General features: G+C 38.5%; 1 protein-coding gene across 2 annotated transcripts in view; it reads right to left on the bottom strand.

Annotated features, from left to right (window-relative positions):
- Positions 1-25258, bottom strand: part of CBR4 (carbonyl reductase 4) — a 97439-nt gene that overhangs the window by 34868 nt on the left and 37313 nt on the right. The window lies entirely within an intron of this gene.

Here is a 25258-nt window from a genome sequence, read left to right as displayed (position 1 = left end):
GAAAGCGTACACCAATAGATGAAAAAACCCATGCCAAAGCATACCATAATAAAATCTTATAATGCTATGGGCAAAAAGAAGGTCTTAAGCACTTCCAGAGAGAAATATAGATACCAAAGACACAGGTTTTCTTTAAAACTTCTTAATATCAACACGAAGACGTAGGACTTTGGAGGAGTTCCTTGAACATTCTGAGGAAAAAGGATTCCTAACCTAGTATACCATACTCGGTCAATTTAACAAATAGGAAGAATTAAAGACAAAGAATGAAGTTCTCAAAAATGTTATCTCCTATGCACCTTTTCTCAGGAAGTTACCTGAAGATGTGTTCTACCAAAGAAGTCGTAAATCAAAAAAGTAAGATATGAGATCCACAGGGGATCCAACAGATGGGAGAAGCAAAGGGAATGTGTAAGATGATACTGAGGGAAGATCCCAAGAAAACAGTTATGCAGCAAATCTAGAGAATAACCAGTCAAGACTATAGCAGATCAGGAGGCAAGAAAGACTTATTGAAAGCATAAATTTGATTCATTACCCAGTGTTTTGGCATACACAGTTGACCCTTGAACAACACAGGTTGGAATGGTGCAGGTTCATTCATATGCAGAATTTTTTCAATAAATACAATACAGTACTATAAATGTATTTTCCTTTTTTATGACTTTCTTAACACTTTCTTTCTCTAGCTTACTTTATTGTAAGGATACAGTATATAATACATATAACATAGAAAACACGTGTTAAACAACTGTTATCAGTAAGGCTTCTGGTCAATGGTAGGCTACGAGTAGTCAAGTTTTGAGAAAGTCAAAAGTTATATGTGCATTTTCGACTGCATGGGGGGAGGCAGGTCAGTGCCCCGAAACCCCGCGTTGTTCAGGGGCCAACTGTATCAACAGGATATTTATATAATTGGGAAAGGTTTGGGATTAGTGAGTGTTGAGAACACAGAAAACTAAACAAATAAGATTATCCATTCCAAGGAAAACAAAATATTGTGCCGGGAAAGAAAAGTAAACACCAAATACTAACACAGCTCAGCTATGAATACTGTTTATGTAATTATAATAATGTAACTGCTCATTATGATGTAACTATACTGAGAACTGGTGAAATGGGAAGTGTGCTTGCATCCAGAATGCTGGGGGTGCTTGCAGCTCACAGATTGAAAATCATCTTCTTAGTGGGATGTTGTCACATAATGCCTAATTCTGAAAAAAACAAACATGTTAATTACAAATAAGGAGGTTAATATCAAATGACTCTCTGTCAATGAGTCATTGGACAGTAGGTACTCTTTCAAATATATTTTATGCTTCTTTGGTTTTCTCTTTGATTGCTTTCAATCTGTAGCTTAGGTCACCTTTCTCACTCACAAGACTGATACACAGTTTTCCCAGTTGTGAAAAATTGGAAAGAAAGCAGGGCCATTATGGAAGATACACTGCAAAATATTCTGTAGAAATATATTCTCAGTCCTAGCCCCAGCCCACTCTCACTATGGATTGAAGTTTAAGGCCACCCAGTTTTAGAACTGACTTCTTGTGCATATCAAGAGACTGGTCAGAGCAAGCCATGGAGCATGGGCCAAGAGCAGAAAAGCTGCCAGCTGTGGAACAGCAATGTCCATAGGGATTAATTGGAACTCATACAAGAGAATCACAGAGAAAGGTATGATTAAAATGACTCAGACTCTGGGACACCATGAAAAAGTTGCATGATGGCTTGCCAGTTCCCTGATGGCCTAACAGCATAAATATTTACTTCTAACAGACCCCTTTAAGGGGAATAAAGTGCCTGATGTAAAGAATGCAATATACACAGCAGACACTGATTTTAGATTAAGTTTTCACTCTCTGCCATATTTTCAGAGATATAGATCATGGTTAACATTTTGTGAATAAACCAAAAATCATATTGCTCATAACCCATACGCGTCAGATCAAGATGAATAAATTTTAAAAACAGGACTTGAAAAAATAAAGCTGAGAAAGTACATCAATAAAAGTGGAAACACTGGAGTACAAAACATAATGCTTCTGGCACTCAGAGAATCCAAATAAGAGATACCAGAAATCCTCTCAGGAGGAATGGAAATAACATTTACTAACCACCTACTACATGCCAGGCATTGTACTAGCACACTAATGCTATTTTATTAATACTTACAGCAATTCTAGAAATTGTTATTCTTTTACAGGTGAGTAAACAGGCTGAAAAGAGGAATGTAATTTACCAAAATCACTCAACTATTTACAGAGTTAGAATGTGAAACCAAGACTTTCTAGCCCCAAGGGCCTTATCGTTCCAATAACCTCAGCGCAAAAGATATGAAACCCTCTACTGGGGCCAGACCTTGAACATTTATGAAAAGGAACTAAAAATTAGTGACATAACAACCTTTTAGTAGATGAGAAGTTAGTATAAGAGATCACTCAAAATCAACCACAAGAAAAAAGTTGGAAAGGTAACAAATACCTGGAAACTAAAGACCATCCTACTAAAGAATGAACGGGCTAACCAAGAAGTTAAAGAGGAATTTTAAAAGTACATGGAAGCCAATGAAAATGATAACACCACAGCCCAAAACCTCTGGGACACAGCAAAGGCAGTCATAAGAGGGAAGTATATAGCAAACTAGGCCTTTCTAAAGAAGGAAGAAAGGTCACAGATACACAACGTAACTTTACACCTTAAAAAGCTGGAAAAAGAACAGCAAATAAAACCCAAAACCAGCAAAAGACAGGAAATAATAAAGATTAGAGCAGAAATTAATGCTATCGAAACCAAAAAAAAAACAGAACAGATCAATGAAACCAGAAGCTGGTTCTTTGGAAGAATTAACAAAATTGATAAACCACTAGCCAGTTTGATCAAAAAGAAAAAGGAAAGGACCCAAATAAATAAAATCAAGCATGAAAGAGGAGAGATCACAACCAACACAGCAGAAATAAAAACAATAATAAGAGAATATTATGAGCAATTATACACCAATAAAATGGGCAATGTGGAAGAAATGGAAAAATTCCTAGAAACATATAAACTACCAAAACAGAAACAGGAAGAAATAGAAAATTTGAACAGACCCATAACCAGCAAAGAAATCAAATTAGTAATCAAAAATCTCCCAAAACACAAGAGTCCAGGGCCAGACGGCTTTCCAGGGAATTCTACCAAACATTTAAGGAAGAGTTAACATCTATTCTCTTGACGCTATCCCAAAAAACAGAAATGGAAGGAAAACTTCCAAACTCTTTCTATGAAGCAAGTATTACATTGATTCCAAAACCAGACAAAGATCCCACTAAAAAAGAGAACTACAGACCTACTTCCCTGATGAACATGGATGCAAAACTCCTCAACAAGATATTAGCCAACAATACATTAAACAATACATTTTTAAAAAATCCAATAATACATTAAAAAAATTATTCACCATGACCAAGTGGTATTTGTACCTGGGATGCAGGGCTGGTTCAATATCCACAAAACAATCAACGTGATTTATCACATCAATAAAAGAAAGGACAAGAATCCTATGATCCTCTCAATAGATGCAGAGAAAGCATCTGACAAAAATACAACATCCTTTCTTGATAAAAACCCTCAAGAAAGTAGGGATAGAAGGATCATACCTCGAGGATCATACCTTGAATCATAAAAGCCATATACAAAAGACCCAACACTAATATCATCCTCAATGGGGAAAAACTGAGAGCTTTCCCCCTAAGGTCAGGAACAAGACAGAGATGTCCACTCTCGCCAATGTTATTTAACATAGTATTGGAAGTCTTAGCCTCAGCAATAAGACAACACAAAGAAATAAAAGGCATCCAAATCAGCAAAGAGGAGGTCAAACTTTCACTCTTAGCAGAAGACATGATACTCTATATGGAAAACCCAAAAGACTCCACCAAAAAACTGCTAGAACTGATTCATGAATTCATCAAAGTTCCAGGATATAAAATCAATGCACAGAAATCTGTTGCATTCCTATACAACAACAATGAAGCAACAGAAAGAGAAATCAAGGAATCGATCCCATTTACAATTGCACCAAAAACCATAAAATGTCTAGAAATAAACCTAACCAAAGAGGTGTAAAATCTATATGCTGAAAACTATAGAAAGCTTATAAAAGAAATTGAAGAAGGGGCGCCTGGGTGGCGCAGTCGGTTAAGCGTCCGACTTCAGCCAGGTCACGATCTCGCGGTCCGTGAGTTCGAGCCCCGCGTCAGGCTCTGGGCTGATGGCTTGGAGCCTGTTTCCGATTCTGTGTCTCCCTCTCTCTCTGCCCCTCCCCCGTTCATGCTCTGTCTCTCTCTGTCCCAAAAATAAATTAAAAACGTTGAAAAAAAAAATTAAAAAAAAAAAAAAAAAAAAAAAAAAAGAAATTGAAGAAGACACCAAAAAATGGAAAAAGATTCCATGCTCCTAGATAGGAAGAACAAATATTGTTAAAATGTCAATACTACCCAAATCAATCTACATATTCAATGCAATCCCTATGAAAATAACATCAGCATTCTTCACAGAGCTAGAACAAACAATCCTAAAATTTGTATGGAATCAGAAAAGACCCCAAATAGCCAAAGCAATCTTGAGAAAGAAAACCAAAGCAGGAAGAATCACAATCCCGGACTTCAAGCTATAGTACAAAGCTGTAATCATCAAGACAGTATGGTATTGACACAAAAACAGACACAAAGATGAATGGAATAGAATAGATAACCCAGGAATGAACCCACAAATGTATGGCCAACTAATCTTTGACAAAGCAGGAAAGAATATTCAGTGGAATAAAGACAGTCTCTTCAGCAAGTGATACTGGGAAAATTGGACAGCGACATGCAGAAAGATGAATCTGGATCACTTTCTTACACCATACACAAAAATAAACTCAAAATAGATGAAAGACCTAAATATAAGACAGAAAGCCATCAAAATCCTTGAGGAGAAAGCAGGAAAAAATCTCTTTGATCTTGGCCACAGCAACTTCTTACTCAACACGTCTCCAGAGGCAAGGGAAACAAAAACAAAAACGAACTATCAGGACCTCATCAAAATAAAAAGCTTCTCCACAGCAAAGGAAACAATCAGTAAAACTAAAAGGCAATTGACAGAATGGGAAAAGATATTTGCAAATGACATATCAGATAAAGGGTTCATATCCAAAATCTATAAAGAACTTCCCAGACTCAACACCCAAAAAACAAATAATCCAGTGAAGAAATGGGCAAAAGACATGAATAGACACTTCTCCAAAGAAGACATCCAGATGGCCAACCGACACATGAAAAAATGCTCAACATCACTCATCACCAGGGAAATACAAATCAAAACCACAATGAGATACCACCTCACACCTGTCAAATGGCTAACATTAACAACTCAGGCAACAACAGATGTTGGCGAGGATGCGGAGAGAGAGGATCTCTTTTGCACTGCTGGTGGGAATGCAAACTGGTGCAGCCACTCTAGAAAACAGTATGGAATTTCCTCAAAAAATTAAAAATAGAACTACCCTACGACCCAGCAATTGCACTACTAGGTATTTATCCAAGGGACACAGGTATGTTGTTTTGAAGGGGCACATGCACCCCAATGTTTATAGCAGCACTATCAACAACAGCCAAAGTATGGAAAAAGCCCAAATGTCCACTGATGGATGAATGGATAAAGAAAATGTGGTACATATATACAATGGAGTATTACTTGGCAATCAAAAAGAATGAAATCTTTCCATTTGCAACTACATGGATGGAACTGGAGGGTATTATGCTAAGTGAAATTAGTCAGAGAAAGACAAATATCATATAACTTCACTCATATGAGGACTCTAACACACAGAACAGATGAACACAAGGGAAAGGAAGCAAAAATAATATAAAAACAGGGAGGGGGACAAAACATAAGAGACTCTTAAATATGGAGAACAAACAGAGGGTTACTGGAGGGGTTGTGGGAGGGGGATGGGCTAAATGGGTAAGGGGCACTAAGGAATCTACTCCTGAAATCATTGTTGCACTATATGCTAACTAACTTGGATGTAAATTTAAAAATAATATTAAATAAATTAAATTAAATTAATTAAATTTTTAAAAAGCCTAGTATATTCTTCATGGTTGAACAGCTGTGTACTACTAGTGGAAATGCTTACCTGGTTCTTTATATACGTACAAATCTGAAATTTTAAAAGAATATGTGCAATGTGATCCATGAGAATATATGTTAAAAAATCCAAATTCAAAAAAAAATGATCACTCAAAATGCCAGTATGATATACACAAACAATTCCTATTACACTCCTGGCAAAGCACTGTATGTATTAATTTCAAAAATACCCACAATACCAAAATATGTTAGTCAGCTAAACTAATTTCAAAATAAAGCACAGATTTACATCACTCTCAGGAAGGAAGAATTGTATTGCTTCTTCAGGATATACAGCATTCTGAATACCACATCAGCATTATTTGAAAACTTGATCACCAAAAGCTTTTTAAGGAAGAAATTAATACTAAACTCTTGTACTTAGACTAAAATAAAAGTGATTTTATTTACTGTTGAAGACAATTTGGAGGCTTCTAATTTAAAAAAACTAAATAATCACTTTGGTTGTTCTGGCAAATGTCACACTAGATGACATCCATGACATGTTACTATAGGACTGTTAATTAAGAAGACGTTGTTGTGCCCCTAGTGAAAATGGAGGGAAATTTTGTTTTCCAAAGGGTACGCCCCGAGTTGTATTCTCACCCAAAATTCACAAATTTATTCCCCCCTCCCACCATCCTCCTTTTCTTTATTATCAACACTGAGGTATAATTCGTTCATTTAAAATGTATAATTTGATTAATTCTGAAGACATATACACCCATAAAGCTGCCACCACAAGACACAAAACATATCCATCACCCTGAAAAGTTTCCAATGCCTCTTTGTAGCCCCCCCGCTTCATCTACCCTTAGGCCCAGACAACTACTCACATACTTTCTGTCATTTGAGATTAGTTTATACGTTCTAGGATTTTAGATAAGTAGAATTACATAGTATGTACTTTTTCTGGTCTGTTTATTTCACCCAGCTTATTTTGCAATTCACCCACAATTCACCCACGTGTATCAGTAGTTGATTCTTTTTGTACTGCTGAGCAGTATTCCATTGTATGAATATACCAGTTTTTGTTTATCCTTTCTCTTATTAATGAATGTGTAGTTGCTTACAATTTTGGCTATGATAAAGCTGCTGTAAACAATAATGTACAAATCTTTGTGTGCACATGTATTTTTATTATACTGGGAAAGTATTTAGGAGTAAAATGGCTGAGTGGTACACTAAGTGTATAACTTTTTAAGACACCACCAACAGTTTTCAAACAGCTTTTAACTTTTTTAAATTCCCATCAGTTACATATGAGAGTTGTGGTTACTCTGTATACTCAACAATAGGTATTATCAGTCTTTTTCATTATACTATTCTAATGGGTACATAGTGATATCTCACTGTGGTTCAATATGGTTTTAATTCAGATTTCCCTGATCACTTAAGCTACTGAGCAATTTCTGGGGTACTTACAGTCATTCATAGATCTTCTTTTGTGAAGTGTCTAATAAAATCTTTTGGCCATTTTTTATTTGGCTGTCTGCTTTTTAGTTGTAACAGCTTATTACATATTCTGAATACAAGTTCTTTTTCATATATGTATTGCAAATAGTTTCTACTAGTCTCTGACTTACCTTTCATTTTCCTAATAGGATCTTCCAAAGAGCAAGGATTCTTTATTTTGATAAAACCTAATTTACCATTTTTTTCTGCATGATTTTTGCCTTTTGTGCCCTATGTAATCTCTGCCTATCTCAAGGTCACAAACTTTTATTTCTATATTTTCTTCTAGAAGTTTTATAATTTTAGTGTTTATATTTATGATCTTATCCATTTCAAATTAACTTTTATGTATGGTGTGAAGTTAGGGTCAAGGTTCATTTTTCTATATGACAGACTATACAGTTGTCACAACACCATTTGCTGAAAGACTTCCCTTTCTTCATTCAATAGCCTAGGCAGCTTTGTCAAAAACCAACTGAGCATTCTTGAGTGGATCCAGCCCTGGGTTCTCTTTTAAGTTCCACTGATCGATAATATCTATCCTTTTACCACTACCACACTTTTTCATTAGTGGTGCATTATAATTAGTCTTGAAATAAGGTGGTAATTTTTCCAAATCTGTTCACCTTATATAAAATTGCTTTGACTAATCTAGGTTGTTTATAGTTCCATATAAACTTAAAATCAGCTTATCAATTTCTATCTTTTAAAAAAAACCTGGATTTTTTATTGAAACTGTACTGAAGCTATATATAGATCAATTTAAGACTAACATATTACCTGACATGCTGAATCTTTTAATCTAAGAACACAGTAAATTTCTCTACTCATTTAGATCTTAATTTTCTCTCAACAATCAATATTCTGTAGTTTTCAATGCAGAGATCTTATGCTTCTGTTAAATTTATTTTTTTAACATTTATTCATTTTTTGATAGAGCATGAGTGGAAGAGGGGCAGAGAGAGGGAGACAGAATCTGAAGCAAGCTCCAGGCTCTGAACAGACAGCACAGAGCCTGACACGGGGCTCGAACTCATGGACCATGAGATCATGACCTGAGCCGAAGTCAGACACTCAACCAACTGAGCCACACAGGCGCCCTAAATTTATTTTTAAATATTTGAATACTTTGATACTATTGTAAATGGAATTTTCCCCCATTTCCTATTGTTTGCTACAATACCAGAAATTTTCCTTTCTTTTTTGTACAGTGTATTTGGTGGAAAAAGTGAATTTCTATGATGGAATCATTATTTCATTACAATATATTGTATGAAAGTTGAACCACTTTTGTTTTTGTTTTTAATGCAGTAATCATTCTTCCAATGTCAACTATTCTGCCAAGCACCACAACAAGAAAATGCTTAATCAAACAGCCTGATCAAACAAGCATGGGTATTTTTCTGGTAATGACATCTAAGTCATCATAGCACAATACTCTGACCATTAACCCTATTCAACTCATTCCCCCTGCTTGTGTTCCATGATTAGCCAACTGTATGATCAGAATTTAGGCTACTGTGGAAAATAAGGATCTGAGAGATTTGAGCATACATATGTTCTCTCAAACTTTTTCCTTTAACCTCAACTTTATTGTGGCCCTTTTGACAGTTTAATTGCTTTCATTCATGATTTTTAATATGAAATTTATTGTCAAATTGGCTTCCATACAACACCCAGTGCTCATCCCAACAGGTGCCCTCCTCAATGCCCACCCCCCAACAACCCTCAGTTTATTCTCAGTTTTTAAGAGTCTCTTATGGTTTGGCTCCCTCCCTCTCTTTTTTTTTTCGTTCCCCTCTCCCATGATCTTCTGTTAAGTTTCTCAAGATCCACATAAGAGTGAAAACATATGGTATCTGTCTTTCTCTGACTGACTTATTTCACTCAGCATGGAACCCTCCAGTTCCACCCATGTTACTGCAAATGGCAGGATTTCATTCTTTCTCATTGCCAAGTAGTATTCCATTGTATATATAAACCACATCTTCTTTATCCATTTGTCAGTTGATGGGCATTTAGGCTCTTTCCATAATTTGACTATTGTTGAAAGTGCTGCTATAAACATTAGGGTACAAGTGCCCCTATGCATCAGCACTCCTGTATTCCTTGGGTCAATTCCTAGCAGTGCTATTGCTGGGTCATAGGGTAGATCTATTTTTAGTTTTTTGAGGAACCTCCACACTGTTTTCCGGAGTGGCTGCACCAGTTTGCATTCCCACCAACACTGCAAGAGGATTCCCGTTTCTCCACATCCTCTGAGCATCTATAGTCTCCTGATTTGTTCATTTTAGCCACTCTGACTGGCGTGAAGTGGTATCTGTGTGGTTTTGATTTGTATTTCCCTGATGAGGAGCGACATTGAACATCTTTTCATGTGCCTGTTGGCCATCTGGATGTCTTCTTTAGAGAAGTGTCTATTCATGTTTTCCGCCCATTTCTTCACTGGATTATTTGTTTTTCGGGTGTGGAGTTTGGTGAGTTCTTTATAGATTTTGGATACTAGCCCTTTGTCTGATATCTCATTTGCAAATATCTTTTCCCATTCTGTTGGTTGCCTTTTATTTTGCTGATTGTTTCTTTTGCAGTGCAGAACCTTTTTATCTTCATGAGGTCCCAATAGTTCATTTTTTCTTTTAATTCCCTTGCCTTTGGAGATATGTCAAGTAAGAAATTGCTGCGGCTGAGGTCAGAGAGGTTTTTTTCCTGCTTTCTCCTCTAGGGTTTTGATGGTTTCCTGTCTCACATTCAGGTCCTTTATCCATTTTACGTTTATTTTTGTGAATGGTGTAAGAAAGTGGTCTAGTTTCATTCTTCTGCATGTTGCTGTCCAGTTCTCCCAGCACCATTTGTTAAAGAGACTGTCTTTTTTCCATTGGATATTCTTTCCTGCTTTGTTAAAGATTAGTTGGCCATACTTTTGTGGGTCCAATTCTGGAGTCTCTGTTCTATTCCATTGGTCTATGTGTCTATGCTTTTTGTGCCAATACCATACTGTCTTGATGATTACAGCTTTGTAGTAGAGGCTAAAGTCTGGAATTGTGATGCCTCACACTTTGGTCTTCTTTGTCAATATTACTTTGGCTATTCGGGGTCTTTTGTGGTTCCATACAAATTTTAGGATTGCTTGTTCTAGCTTCGAGAAGAATGCTGGTGCAATTTTGATTGGGATTGCATTGAATGTGTAGATATCTTTGGGTAGTATTGACATTTTGACAATATTTATTCTTCCAATCCATGAGCACGGAATGTTGTTCCATATCTTCATATCTTCTTCAATTTCCTTCATAAGCTTTCTATAGTTTTCAGCATACAGATCTTTTACATCTTTGGTTAGATTTATTCCTAGGTATTTTATGATTCTGGGTGCAATTGTCAATTGGATCAGTGTCTATTTGTCTTTCTGTTGCTTCATTATTAGTGTATAAGAATGCAACTGATTTCTGTACATTGATTTTGTATCCTGCGACTTTGCTGAATTCATATATCAGTTCTAGCAGACTTTTGGTGGAGTCTATTGGGTTTTCCATGTATAATACCATGTCATCTGCAAAAAGTAAAAGCTTGACTTCATCTTTGCCAATTTTGATGCCTTTGATTTCCTTTTGTTGCCTGATTGCTGATGCTAGAACTTCCAACACTATGTTAAAGAACAACGGTGAGAGTGGACATCCCTGTCATGTTCCTCATCTCAGGGGGAAAGCTCTCAGTTTTTCCCCATTGAGGATGATATTAGCTGTGGGCTTTTCATAAATGGCTTTAATGATGTTTAAGTATGTTCCTTCTATGCAGACTTTTCGAAGATTTTTATTAAGAAAGAATGCTGAATTTTGTCAAATGTTTTTTTCTGCATCAATTGACAGGATCATATGGTTTTCTTTTATTAATATGATGTATCACATTGATTGATTTGCAAATGTTGAACCAGCCCTGCAGCCCAGGAATGAATCCCACTTGATCATGGTGAATAATTCTTTTTATGTGCTGTTGAATTCAATTTGCTAGCATCTTATTGAGATTTTTTGCATCCATATTCATCAGGGATATTGGCCTGTAGTTCTCTTTTTTGCTGGGTCTCTGTCTGGTTTGGGAATCAACATAATGCTGGCTTCATAGAATGAGTCTGGAAGTTTTCCTTCCCTTTCTATTTTTTGGAACAGCTTGAGAAGGATAGGTATTATCTCTGCTTTAAATGTCTGGTAGAATTCCCCAGGGAAGCCATCTGGTCCTAGACTCTTATTTTTTGGGAGATTTTTGATAACTGATTCAATTTCTTCCCTAATTATGGGTCTGTTCAAGTTTTCTATTTCTTCCTGTTTGAGTTTTGGAAGTGTGTGGGTGCTTAGGAATTTGTCCATTTCTTCCAGGCTGTCCAGTTTGTTGGCATATAATTTTTCATAGTATTCCCTGATAATTGCTTGTATTTCTGAGGGATTGGTTGTAATAATTCCATTTTCATTCATGATTTTATCTATTTGGGTCATCTCCCTTTTCTTTTTGAGAAGCCTGGCTAGAGGTTTATCAATTTTGTTTATTTAAAAAAAAAAAAAAAAACAACAACAAAAACAACTCTTGGTTTCATTGATCTATTCTACAGGTTTTTTTAGATTCTATATTGTTTATTTCTGCTCTCATCTTTATTATTTCTCTTCTTCTGCTGGGTTTGGGGTGTCTTTGTTGTTCTGCTTCTAGTTCCTTTAGGTGTGCTGTTAGATTTTGTATTTGGGACTTTTCTTGTTTCTTGAGATAGACCTGGATTGCAATGTATTTTCCTCTCAGGACTGCCTTCACTGCATCCCAAAGCATTTGGATTGTTGTATTTTCATTTTCATTTGTTTCCATATATATTTTAATTTCTTCTCTAATTGCCTGGTTGACCCATTCATTCTTTAGTATGGTGTTCTTTAACCTCCGTGCTTTTGGAGGTTTTCCAGACTTTTTCCTATGGTTGATTTCAAGCTTCATAGCATTGTGGTCTGAAAGTGTGCATGGTATGATCTCAAGTCTTGTATACTTATGAAGGGCTGTTTTGTGACCCAAATGTAATCTATCTTGGAGAATGTTCCATGTGCACTCGAGAAGAAAGTATATTCTGTTGCTTTGGGATGCAGAGTTCTAACTGTATCTGTCAAGTCCATCTGATCCAATGTATCATTCAGGGCCCTTGTTTTATTGACCCTGTGTCTAGACAATCTATCCATTGTTGTAAGTGGGTATTAAAGTCCCCTGCAATTACCACATTCTTATCAATAAGGTTGTTTATGTTTGTGATTGTTTTATATATTTGGGGGCTCCCATATTCGGCACATAGACATTTATTATTGTTAGCGCTTCCTGATGGATAGACCCTGTAATTATTATATAATGCCCTTCTGCATCTCTTGTTACAACCTTTAATTTAAAGTCTAGTTTGTCCGATATAAGTATGGCTACTCCAGCTTTCTTTTGACTTCCAGTAGCGTGATAGATAGTTCTCCATCCCCTCACTTTCAATCTGAAGGTGTCCTCAGGTCTAAAATGAGTCTCTTGTAGACAGCAAATAGATGGGTCTTGTTTTTTTTTATCCATTCTGATACCCTGTGTCTTTTGGTTGGAGCATTTAGTCCATTTACATTCAGTGTTATTATTGAAAGATATGGGTTTAGAGTCATTGTGATGTCTGTAGGTTTCATGCTTGAAGTGATGTCCCTGGTACTTTGTGGTCCTTGTAACATTTCATTCACAGAATCCCCCTTAGGATCTCTTGTAGGGCTGGTTTAGTGGTGATGAAGTCCTTCAGTTTTTGTTTCTTTGGGAAAACCTTTATCTCTCCTTCTATTCTGAATGACAGACTTGCTGGATAAAGGATTCTCGGCTGCATATTTTTTTTTCTGTTCATCACATTGAAGATTTCCTGCCATTCCTTTCTGGCCTGCCAAGTTTCAGTAAATAGGTCTGCCACTACTCTTATGGGTCTACCTTTGTAAGTTAGAGCCTGATTATCCCTAGCTGCTTTCAGAATTTTCTTTATCCTTGTATTTTGCCAGTTTCACTATGATATGTCATGCAGAAGATCAATTCAAGTTACGTCTGAAGGGTGTTCTCTGTGCCTCTTGGATTTCAATGCCTTTTTCTTTCCCCAGATCAGGAAAGTTCTCAGCTATGATTTGTTCAAGTACACCTTCAGCCCCTTTCTCTCTCTCTTCCTCTTCTGGAATTCCTATGATACGGAAATTGTTCCATTTGATTGCATCACTTAGTTCTCTAATTCTCCCCTCATACTTCTGGATTTTTTAATCTTTTTCTCAGCTTCCTCTTTTTCCATAATTTTATCTTCTAATTCACCTATTCTCTCCTCTGCCTCTTCAATCTATGCTATGGCCGCCTCCATTTTATTTTGTACCTCATTTATAGCATTTTTTAGCTCCTCATGACTATTTCTTAGTCCCTTGATCTCTGTAGCAATAGATTCTCTGCTATCCTCTATACTTTTTTCAAACCCAATGATTAATTTTATGACTATTATTCTAAATTCTTGTTCCATTACATTGCTTAAACCGTTTTTGATCAATTCATTAGCTGTCGCTACTTCCTGAAGTTTCTTTTGAGGAGAATTCTTCCGTTTTGTCATTTTGGGTAGTCCTTGCGGTGGCTCAAAACTGCAGGGCACTTCCCCTGTGCTGTCTGGAGTAACTTGTGTTGGTGGGCAGGGCCACAGTCAGACCCAATGTCTTCCCCCAGCCCACTGCTGGGGCCACATTCAGACTGGTGTGTAACTTATCTTCCCCTCTCCCAAGGGCAGGACTAACTGTCGAGTGGTGTGTCCCCTGTCTGGGCTACTTGCACACTGCCAGGCTTGTGGTACTGCTTGGATGGGATCTGGTGTATTAGCCGGGGTGGATCCTCAAGGTGCACAGGGGCAGGAGGGACAGGCTTAGCTCCCTTCGCTGTCGGTGGTCCCCTGCAGGAGGGGCCCTGCAGCACCAGAACGGAGGCAGACCCATCGAGGGATGGATCCACAGAAGCACAGCCTTGGGCGTTTGCACGGTGCAAGCAAGTTAGATGACGGGAACTGGTTCCCTTTAGGAATTTTGGCTGGGGAATGGGAGAGGGATATGGCGCTTACCAGCGCCTTTGTTCCCCTGCCAAGCTGAGCTCTGTCTTCCAGGCTCACCAACTCTCCCTCCCGGTGTCCTCTCGCCCTCCCACTCTCCGAGCAGAGCTGTTGACATTCCAGATGTTAAGTCCCACTGGCTGTCAGAACTCAACGGAGTCCGGCCCCTCTGCTTTTGCAAGCCAGACTTCAGGGGCTCTGTCTTGCCAGGTGGGCTGCCCCTCCACTGCTCCAGCTCCCTCCCGCCATCTGTGTAGCGTGCACTGCCTCTCCGCCCTTCCTACCCTCTTCCATGGGCCTTTTATCTATGTTTGGTGCCAGAGAGTCCATTCTGCTAGTCTTCTGGTGGTTTTCTGGGTTATTTAGGCAGATGTGGGTGGAACCTAAGTGGTCAACAGGACGCAGTGAGCCCAGCAACCTCCTAGGCCGCCATCTTCCCCCTCGTGAAAAGCCATCTCCCACTTTCATTTATGATTTTTAAAGAAGGTGATCTGAAAATTTTATTTCACTCTCCAGAAAAACCCTCATTGATATTAACAGTTGTGAAGTTTTTGTTAATCTTTGATTGCCTTTTCTTCCAGGAAATCAGTAATCTTAAATATTGAAGATATTCACAGTATTCATCTAACCTAATCATTATCCATACAATTCAAATTTGTCAAAATCAATCTGTCATGGTGCCAGACATAGGACAAAACAATGAGGGGAAAAAAAGGACCCTTAATATAAACACACAACCCACTACTGGAGACAAGTAAAGACTAAATTAATACAATATAAGATATTTTTCCCCTGCAAAGCCAGGGGACCTTCTCTTTTTTATCAACTTTTTGTTGTAAGCAGTGCTAAAAATGTCACAGAACAGAACTTAATACATACTCTTAATAACAAACCAATCCAGCCATTATGGCAACTATACAGAAACCCCTTAACAACTGTAACTCCTCAAATTCAAGTACAGACATTAATATAAGAAATAATCCTAATAGGGGAAGAATGCAGACAAGAAAAGCTTCTTGCAGGATATAGAAAGTAGCCTTAAAGAGAAAGATTTCAATAATCGGGAAAAACTCTGTCAAGAGATGACAAGGAGCTGTCAAGGGGCTCCAAGGCTGAGGCAACATACTGATTTAGTAAATCAACAAATATTTACTGTGGATTGGGGTTGATCACTGTGTTAAACACTAGATCTATTTACAGTGAACTAGACACGTATGCTTATATCTCACTGGTTAGAATTTAATCACATGGCTACACTTAACTGCAATGCAGCTTGGGAAGTATACTTTGTTTTTTTGCAGAAGGCCATGTGTCAAACTTTCATTACAATGAAAGAAGAGTATAATGGACTTTGGAAAACAACCAACAATCTCTCCTAGGATAATAAATCATCCAAGACAGAAACAAGCCAAAAGAAACTTCCAGGGTGGTGGTAAAGGAAAGTCCCAGTTTGAAAACTGTACATCACACTAAAAAGCATTCAGTCCAGATTGGAGCAGGTGGATAGGGGACAATGCAGGGGGAAGGGGGGCACTAGGAAGATACCTCAAAGTGATAGGTCATGCTATAGAGAGGAGTTTTAGAGTTCTGTTAAAAAGTTTAGGAGACAGAACCTTGATGGATATATTTCAAACCAAACAAATATAAAACAAAGCAATTATTAACTCCAGAAAATCACTAAAAATGAGGATGGGAAAAAACATAATTCTAGAATACTCCTCAACTTTGTAGCAGATAATCTTCAAACATGGCCCTCAACACTACCTGGCAATTATATTACCTTCCTCTAGTCACCTCACTTTCTCACTCTCCACAATGACAAATTCAAGCCTCCCCTACTCTCCTCAAACCTCAATGCCCCTTTGATGGTGATTCTAGAGAGTCTCTCACCTTCTCTACAGAGAAAACAAAAGTCACCATTTGAGGTTGATAGTCATGAATTTCACATAAAACCATTTTTTCCCTTTTACATGACTTCCTAACACAGGCTTTAGCTCTTCCAGTATAAACACAGAGAAAGCCAAGAGTTGATCATGTAAATTTATGAGTTTGCCAGAAAGATGCAATAAAAATACAAAAAGGACAAGGGAATGTAGGACACTGTCAAAGAATGTTATTATCTAATATAATGTTTTACTGAATTTCCAGACAATCAAGGTCCCTTTGGAATATATTGTGACAGAAGGAAGGAGAGTTGATACAGCCCTAGAACATGACCAACCATAAACCTGTACTTTTGTCCATTCTAAGTGTGTATGAACTGCTTCTGATCCCCCTTCCTGATAGATACTTAAAGAAGGCATTCTCCATTATCACTTGCTTGCTGCATATGAAGTGCCACAGGCTGTGCTGCTATACTCTAGTAAGGGTGTCTTACCTGATACAGCAGCTGTGGTCAGCAAATTACTTGGTTAAATGTGTAATAGTTCACCATCACTTACCATCAGTCCTTTTCAGGGAAAAATCTCATTAATTCAATGGGGATTTGACAGGAATCACTACCTTCAACTGTTAAGTCTTTGAGACTAACGTTAATCTCTACCATTCAACCAGGAAAGATTACTGCTTCTGATTTGCTATCTTGTGCAGAAGTTCCAGTAGTTTCCACCTGTCTTTTCCTACCATGAGGACTCTTACTCTATAGGTTAAACGTGATGGTTCTGTCAATTACTAAATGTATCCATGATAATTACACATTCAGGAACAGGGAAAATGACCACACAGTGAGTCTAGTGATACAGTGAGCCCAGTTGTGAGACAGACTTGAGCCAGGACTCCATTTATCACCTGGCTTCCATATGCCCCCATATACACATGGGAATCATTACAGTGTCTAAAATCCCCTAGTAACAAGTGAGCTTGACCCAGTTCCCAATAATCCTTGAAAGATCTGGATAGATCTCTTTCTCCAGTGGACTGTTAAAATGTCCACACTACCCAAAGCAATTTACAAATACAATGCAATCCCTATTAAAACTCCAATGGCATTTTTCCCAGAAACAGAACAATTCTAAAATTGGCATAGAACCACAAAAGACCCCAAACAGCCAAAGAAATCTTGAAAAAGAAGAACAAATCTGGAGGAATCATATTCCCTGACTAGAAAGGTATAGAAATCAAAAAAGTACACTATCAGCACAAAAACAGACACATAGTTCAATGGAATACAATCAAGAACCCAGAAATTAAAAATAGACAAATATAGTAAATTAATTTATGACAAAGGAGCCAAGAATATACAACGGGGAAAGAACAGTATCTTTAACAAATGGTGGTGGAAAAACTGGACAGCCAGTGGATCACTATCTTACATCATACATAAAAATTAACTCAGGATTTGGAGACATGAATGTAAGACCTGAAACCATAGAACTCCTAGAAGAAAACACAAATGGTAAGCTCCCTGACATTTCTCTTTGATGATTTTTTGGTTTGACACCGAAATCAAAGGCAACAAAAGCAAAAATAAACACGTAGGACGACATCAAACTAAAAAGCTTCTGCATAGCAAAGGAAACCATCAACAAATTGATAAGGCAACCTATCAAATAGGAGGAAACATTTGCAAACATCTGACAATGGGTTACTACCAAAATTTTATATTAAAGAAACTCATGCAACTCAATAGTTAAAAAAAAAAAAATCTGATGAAAAAAATAGGCAAAGGACCTGAACAGACATGAACAGCACATGAAAAGGTGTTCAACATGACTAATCATCAGGGCAATGCAAATCAAAACTAAATTCACCTCACACCTGCCAAATGGCTGTTATCAAAAAGAGAAGAAATAAGTGTTGGTGAAGATATAGAGAAAAGGAAACCCCTGTACATTGCTGGTGGGAATATAAATTGGTGCAACCACTGTAGTAAATAAGAGGCTCTTCAAAAAATAGCACTACACTATGATTCAACAATCTCATTTCTGGGGATTTATCTGAACAAAATGAAAACACTAACTCCCTAGTGGATATAACTCTAGGGAACATAAATTCCCTGGCACTTTTAGCTCTCTGTGCAAGCAGGCAAACAGTGTCCTGGCAGCCTTAGGATAGCCGGTCAACAGAAAGAAAAAGGTGGTGGCTACTGGGAATGAAAAGTACACGAGGACCAACATGCACAAGTATGGTAAAGGGTTCCAAAGAGAGATGGATAGAGATCTGACAGTTCTATGTTTTCACTCTTATGTGGATCCTGAGAAACTTAACAGAAGACTGTGGGGAAGGGGAAGGGGAAGGGAAAAAAAGAGAGAGAGAAAGAGGGAGGGAGCCAAACCACAAGAGACTCTTAAAAACTGAGAATAAACTGAGGGTTGATGGGGGATGGGAGGGAGGGGAAAGTGGGTGATGGGCATTGAGGAAAGCACCTGTTGGGATGAGCACTGGGTGTTGTATGGAAACCAATTTGACGATAAATTTCATGTTTAAAAAAAAGAGAGATCTGACAGTTCTGCTACATGTATGTCTCCTGGTGCACATATGCAAGAGTTCCCCTTGTATAAATAGTAGGGTTATAGGATATGTGTGTGTTCAACTTTATTAGTAATGCCTATTTTCCAAACTGTGTACCAATTAATACTCATTTCAGCAATGTCATATTTAAACGGGCCCATTCACTTATATCCTTTACAACCTTGCAACTGAAATTGTGGTCCACAAGACCATCAGCATAGGCATCACTTAAAACTTTGTTAGAAAGCCAGTATATGTCAGACCCCACTCCAGATTTGATAAATCAGAACATGCATTTTTCAAAGATCTTTAAGTAATTCATATTAAAATTTGAGAAGTTCCACGATCACTTAGTATTATCCTACTCATTAATTTTTGCCACTCAAATGCCAAATGAAATTTCATTGTGGTCTTAACTTGTATATCTCTAATTAGTTAGAACATAAGTTCAACATATGTTGACTATGTGTTTCTTCTTCCATAAAATGCCTGTTTTGTAACTTTTGCATATTTTCCTACAGGGTTATTGTTACTGATTTATTACTCATTTTATATTCTTGATATTGACTCTTCTGGAATTGATCTTTGTATTTAATGTGAAGTAAAAGAACCAATTTCAATTTCCTTCCCCATTTGCCTTTGGATTCTGTTTCCATCATTCCACAAAAATAACTCTCATTTAAGAAATCAATCATTTCCATATTAGCAATCCATCTTTTACTTCCTTACTTAACATGTTCAGCAGTACTGATATTCAGGACTCCCTCCTTCAAGAAATTTTTCTTTTAGTGGCTTCTAAAACACAGTTCTCTCCTCATTTCCAACCTACCACTCTGACTAGTCCTCAAAACTCTTTTGCAGGCTCATCTATCTCTAACCAGTGAGTAAATGCCATTGTTACTCAATACTCCACCCTATGTTCACACTTAGAACAGTGCCTGGCACATAGTAAGTACTACCCAAGTATTTGGGGAATATCATCATCATATTTTCACTCTAAACTCTCTACCTAGGCAATCTCTTCAATTCTTAGTGTTCAAGACTTTAAGTACTATTATACAGGGATGATTTACAGTGTATGTCTTGCCCAGACATCCCCCTTGGAGTTCCTAATTTATGCCTATTTGATGTCTCCTCCTAGATATCTCCAAGACACCTCAATTCAGCATGTTTGAAATTAAACTCATGATCTTCTCTCTCCTCCCTCCATAAAATTTGGTCTTACTCAGTTTTTTCTGCAAATGCTACCACCACTCATCCATGTCTGTAAATCAGAAATGCATCTGTTTCCTATAATCGATCCATTGCCAAGTACTGCTGATTTAATTTTCTCTGACCACTTACCTCCATTATTCCCACTACCCCTAGATTCAACTTCCTATTATCTCTCACTTGCATTACCTCAAATGTAGGTCTCCCCGCACTATTTTCTTTTTCAACCCTCTCTCCCCACTAAAACCAGCATGATCTTTTCAAAATGCATCACATTTCCCTCCTACTTGAAATCCTCCAATGACTCTTAGGATAAAGTGCAAAACATTTAACATGAGCTACAAAGATCTGTACAGACTAGACTTACAGCCTCTTCTCACACCACCCTCCCTTTTGCTCTGCATTCCAGGCATAATGAATGGCCTTTCAATCTCTGATTCACCATGTTCCCTCTTACCAAAGATTTTAACACATGCTGTTCCTTCTAAATGGAAGGTTTGAGTTCAACTATCCCTGCCTCAGAGAAGCCATCCCTAACGTTCCAGAATAGGTCAAATTCCCCAGTCAGATGACTTAATAGTAACAAGAGCTTCTCGTTGTTGTCATGCTTATCACAATAGGCATTTTCCATTTGTGTTATTGTTTAAGGTTTGCTTGCCCCCCACCACAACCCCATTAGTCTGTGAGATCCAGGAAACCAGGGTTCATTTCTGTTTTTCTCACCATTGTACTTCCCATGACTAGTAGTATCTGGTATATAGTAAGAATGAATAAGTATTTATTTAATGAAGTAATGAACACTCTGAATCACTGAAAACTTTTCTTTCTAAAGGATGTCCACATCTTCCTCACTCTATCATACACATAACAAAATTTCCAGAAATGGGGCTCCTGTTATGTGTTTAAAATTGGAGGGGGGGTATAAAAAGCTGGTTCTGGTCCAAGATGGCAATATAGGAAGACTATGAACTCCCCTCCTCCAAGGGCACAACAAATCTATACCTATTTATAGAGCAATTCCTCCTGAAGAACGATGGCTGACTGAACAGCCCCTGCACAACAAAAGAGACCACACAGAGAATGGCAGGAGGAGACACAGTAATAAAGACAAAGTAATGAAGTAATAAATGAAGTAATAAACCCCCAACACTGCAAACTCCAGTGGGGAGGGAGAGCTAGTACTGAGGAACTGTGAGCAGACTCATCTGTCCTGGGGCATAGAAAAAAAGGTGCAGTTTATAGGACTACTGGAATATAAAGGAACTAGAACCCTGCCAGATGTCAGAGGAGATGCTGGAACTCTTGTCTGGGTCAGAAGGGCTGGCGGGTGTCCCGGTTTCCATTCCCCTGCCACCTGATAGCACAGACTGGAACATGGTATGAATGTCATAGCTGGCCTGCTGTCTCAGCAAGCCCCAGGTGCAAAGCCCACACCAGCCCAAGACACCCTGGAGCTGGTGACTTAAAAGGGCAACTAGAATATAAAAGAACTTGCCCTAGAGCCCTGCCAGCTGGCAGGGGAACTGCTGCAACTCTCTCAGGGTCAGAAGGCCTGGAGCGCTAGTTTCTGTTCCTCCTCCAGCTCGATAACCGGGATGTGAACAAGGGTCCAAGCACACAAGCCAGCTGATCACCTTAGCAAGCCCTGGGTCCCTGGTGACACAGCCCAAACCACCCCACTCAGGCGGCCTTGGCACAGTGCATATCAGGACACCACTGGCCAGCACACTCGACAGTGCCAGCCATCTCACCAGAAAGCCATAGCCTGAAGCCCCCTGGAATACCCCAGGCCCACAGCACTTGGGCTGCAGACAATTTGCACAGGCAACCCTGGCACATGGCGCTACTGGACATCCCAGCTCACACCTGCACTGGCTCCAGCTATCCCAGGGGCATCTTGGCCCAAGATCACCTTGGCTAGAGATATCCTGCCAGGGCACCCTTGTATAGAGCACCTGGGGACTATCACCTGTCCATGCCCCATCTTGCATCCAACCACCTTGCCGGAGTGCCCCCTACGAAGAGTGCCCCAGAAGTCCCCCAGCCATTCACTTCAGCTCCAGCTGCCCCACCAGGGCGCTACATAAACGAAATGCCCCGGGACCAATTTGCACCCTGCCTTGATTCCAGTCACCCTGCCAAGGTTCTCCCTGTAGTGAGCACTCCAAGACACCCTAGTCTGCACCCACTTCAGCTTCAGCTATCCTACCATCCTGGCCTCTGTGAGGATCACCCCAGGACTCCCTGGCTTGTGCTGACTTCAGCTTCCTCTGCCTGGGCATCCTCTACATGGATAGCCCAGGATACCCTGGTTTGCACCTACTTCAGCCTCAGCTGTCTTGCTAGAGCATCCTCTGTGCAGAGAGCCCTGGGACCACCCCAGCCCATGCCAACTTCAGCTCCAGCTATCCCACCAGGGCAGACCCAGCAAGAAGTGACCTGATCCCCAGCCCACACCAGTCATAGCTCCAGCCAACCAGCCTAAGTCACCAAGCACCCACAGTCTATACAAAGAACAATATACATAACACCATCCCTTCAAGTTTAGGAGAAGTAGCTGTTCTGCCTAATTCACAGAAATAAACATAGCATAGAAAGTCAAGCAATATGAGGAGACAAAGGAATATACTCCAAACAAAAAGAACAAGACAAAACCTCAGGGCGGGGGGGGGGGAGGGGGGGGGAACACCTAAAGAAACAGAGTTTAAAAATATGCCTAACAAAGAGTTTAAAGAAATTATCATAGCCTGGATGGCTCAGTTAAGCAGCGGACTTCAGCTCAGGTTATGATCTCACAGTTTGTGAGTTCAAGCCCTACACTGGGATCTGTGCTGACAGCTTAGAGCCTGGAGCCTGCTTTGGATTCTGTGTCTCCCTCTCTCCCTGCCTCTTACCCAGTTGCATTCTGTCTCCGTCTCTTTCTCAAAAATAAATGAACATTAAAAAAAATTTAAAGAAATGATCATAAAGATCCTCAGCAGACTAGACAGAAGAGTGGATGAACTCACTTATAGCAAAGAAATAGAAAATATTTTTAAAAAATAATCAGAGTTAAAGAATATAACTAAAATGAAAAATATAGAAGAGAGGATCAACACTAGATTAGAAGATGCAGAACAACAGATCAGCTCTCTGAAAGACAGGATAATATAAAGCACCCAAGCTAAACAGAAAAAAAAAAAAAAAAGAGAGAGAATTTTTAAAAATTAAAATAGATTAAGGGACTTCTTGGACAACATCAAGCAAACAAAAACATTCATACTCGGGGCGCCTGGGTGGCTCAGTCGGTTAAGCCTCCGACTTCGGCCCAGGTCACGATCTCGCAGTCCCTGAGTTCGAGCCCCGCGTCGGGCTCTGTGCTGACAGCTCAGAGCCTGGAGCCTGTTTCAGATTCTGTGTCTCCCTCTCTCTCTGACCCTCCCCCATTCATGCTCTGTCTCTCTCTGTCTCAAAAATAAATAAATGTTAAAAAAAAAAAATTAAAAAAAAAAAGACATTCATACTATAGGGGTCCTAGAATAAGAAGACAAAGAAAAGGGGGCAGAAAAATTATTTGAAGAAATAATAGCTGAAAATTTCTCTAACCTAGGAAAGGAAACATACATCCAAATTTAGGAAACACAGAGCTCCAAACATGTTGAACCCAAACAGGTCCACACCATGACACATGATCAAAATGTCAAAAATAGAGATTTTTAAAAATAGCAAGAGAACCAAATAGTTATGAACAATGGAAACCCACTAAGGCTTTCAGCTGATTTTTCAGCAAAAACTTTGCAGTCCAAAAGGCAGTGATGATAGGGAAAAAATATGCACAAAGTGATGACAGGAAAAAAATCTACAACCAAGGATACTCTACCTGACACGGTTATCATTCAGAATTGAAGGAGAGATAAAGGGTTTCCCAGACAAACAGAAGTTAAAAGAATTCATCACCACTAATCCAGCCTTATAAGAAATGTTAAAGGTACTTCTTTAAGTGAAAAAAGAAAAGGGCGTAATTAGAAGGAGGGGAGGGAATAGTAAACATGAATAGGGATTAAAAAATATCTTTTACAAAGTGTTTGAACTTGTGACCATCAATTAATACAGACTATTATATATTTAGGATGTTATATATAAACCTCATGGTAACCACAAACCTAAAACCTATACCACATACACACACACACACACACACACACACACACACACACACACACAAAAGATAAAGAAAGCCAAACATAACACTAAAGAAAGTCATCAATCACAAGAGGAAAAGAAAAGAATGAACAGAGAACTACAAACACAATCAGAAAGCAATTAACAAAACTGCAGTAAGTACATACCTATCAATAATTACTTTAAATGTGAATGGTATAAGTACTCCAATCAAAAGGCCTAGGGTGACAGAATGGATTAAAAAAAAAAAAGACCCATATTTATGCTGCCTACAAGAGACTCATTTCAGGCCTAAAGACACATACAGATTGAACATGAGAGGATGGAAAAGATACTCCATGCAAAAGGAAGTGGAGGAAAAGAAGAAAAGCCTAGGTAGCAATACTTGTATCAGATAAAATAGAAATTAAAACAAAGATTGTCACAAGAGACAAAGAATGATATAATGATAAAGAGATCAGTATAACAAGAGGATTAGTATAACAATCAGGCCAGGCCAGCAATTATAAATACCTTATGCAACCAACACTGGAGCACATAAATACATAAAGCAAATATTAACAGACATAAAGAGAAAAACTGAAAGAAATACAATAACAGTAGAGGACTTTAACATCCCACCTACATCAATGGATATATCATACAGGGCAGAAAATCAATATAGAAAAAAAAAAAAAAGAAAATCAATATAGAAATAGTGCCTTTGACCTGTAACACATTAGATCAGATGAA

This window comes from Panthera tigris, chromosome B1, assembly GCF_018350195.1.
Source record: "Panthera tigris isolate Pti1 chromosome B1, P.tigris_Pti1_mat1.1, whole genome shotgun sequence".
Classification (NCBI taxonomy): domain Eukaryota; kingdom Metazoa; phylum Chordata; class Mammalia; order Carnivora; family Felidae; genus Panthera; species Panthera tigris.
The sequence above is the reverse complement of the archived record's forward strand: the minus strand, read 5'-3'. Positions and strand labels throughout refer to the sequence as shown.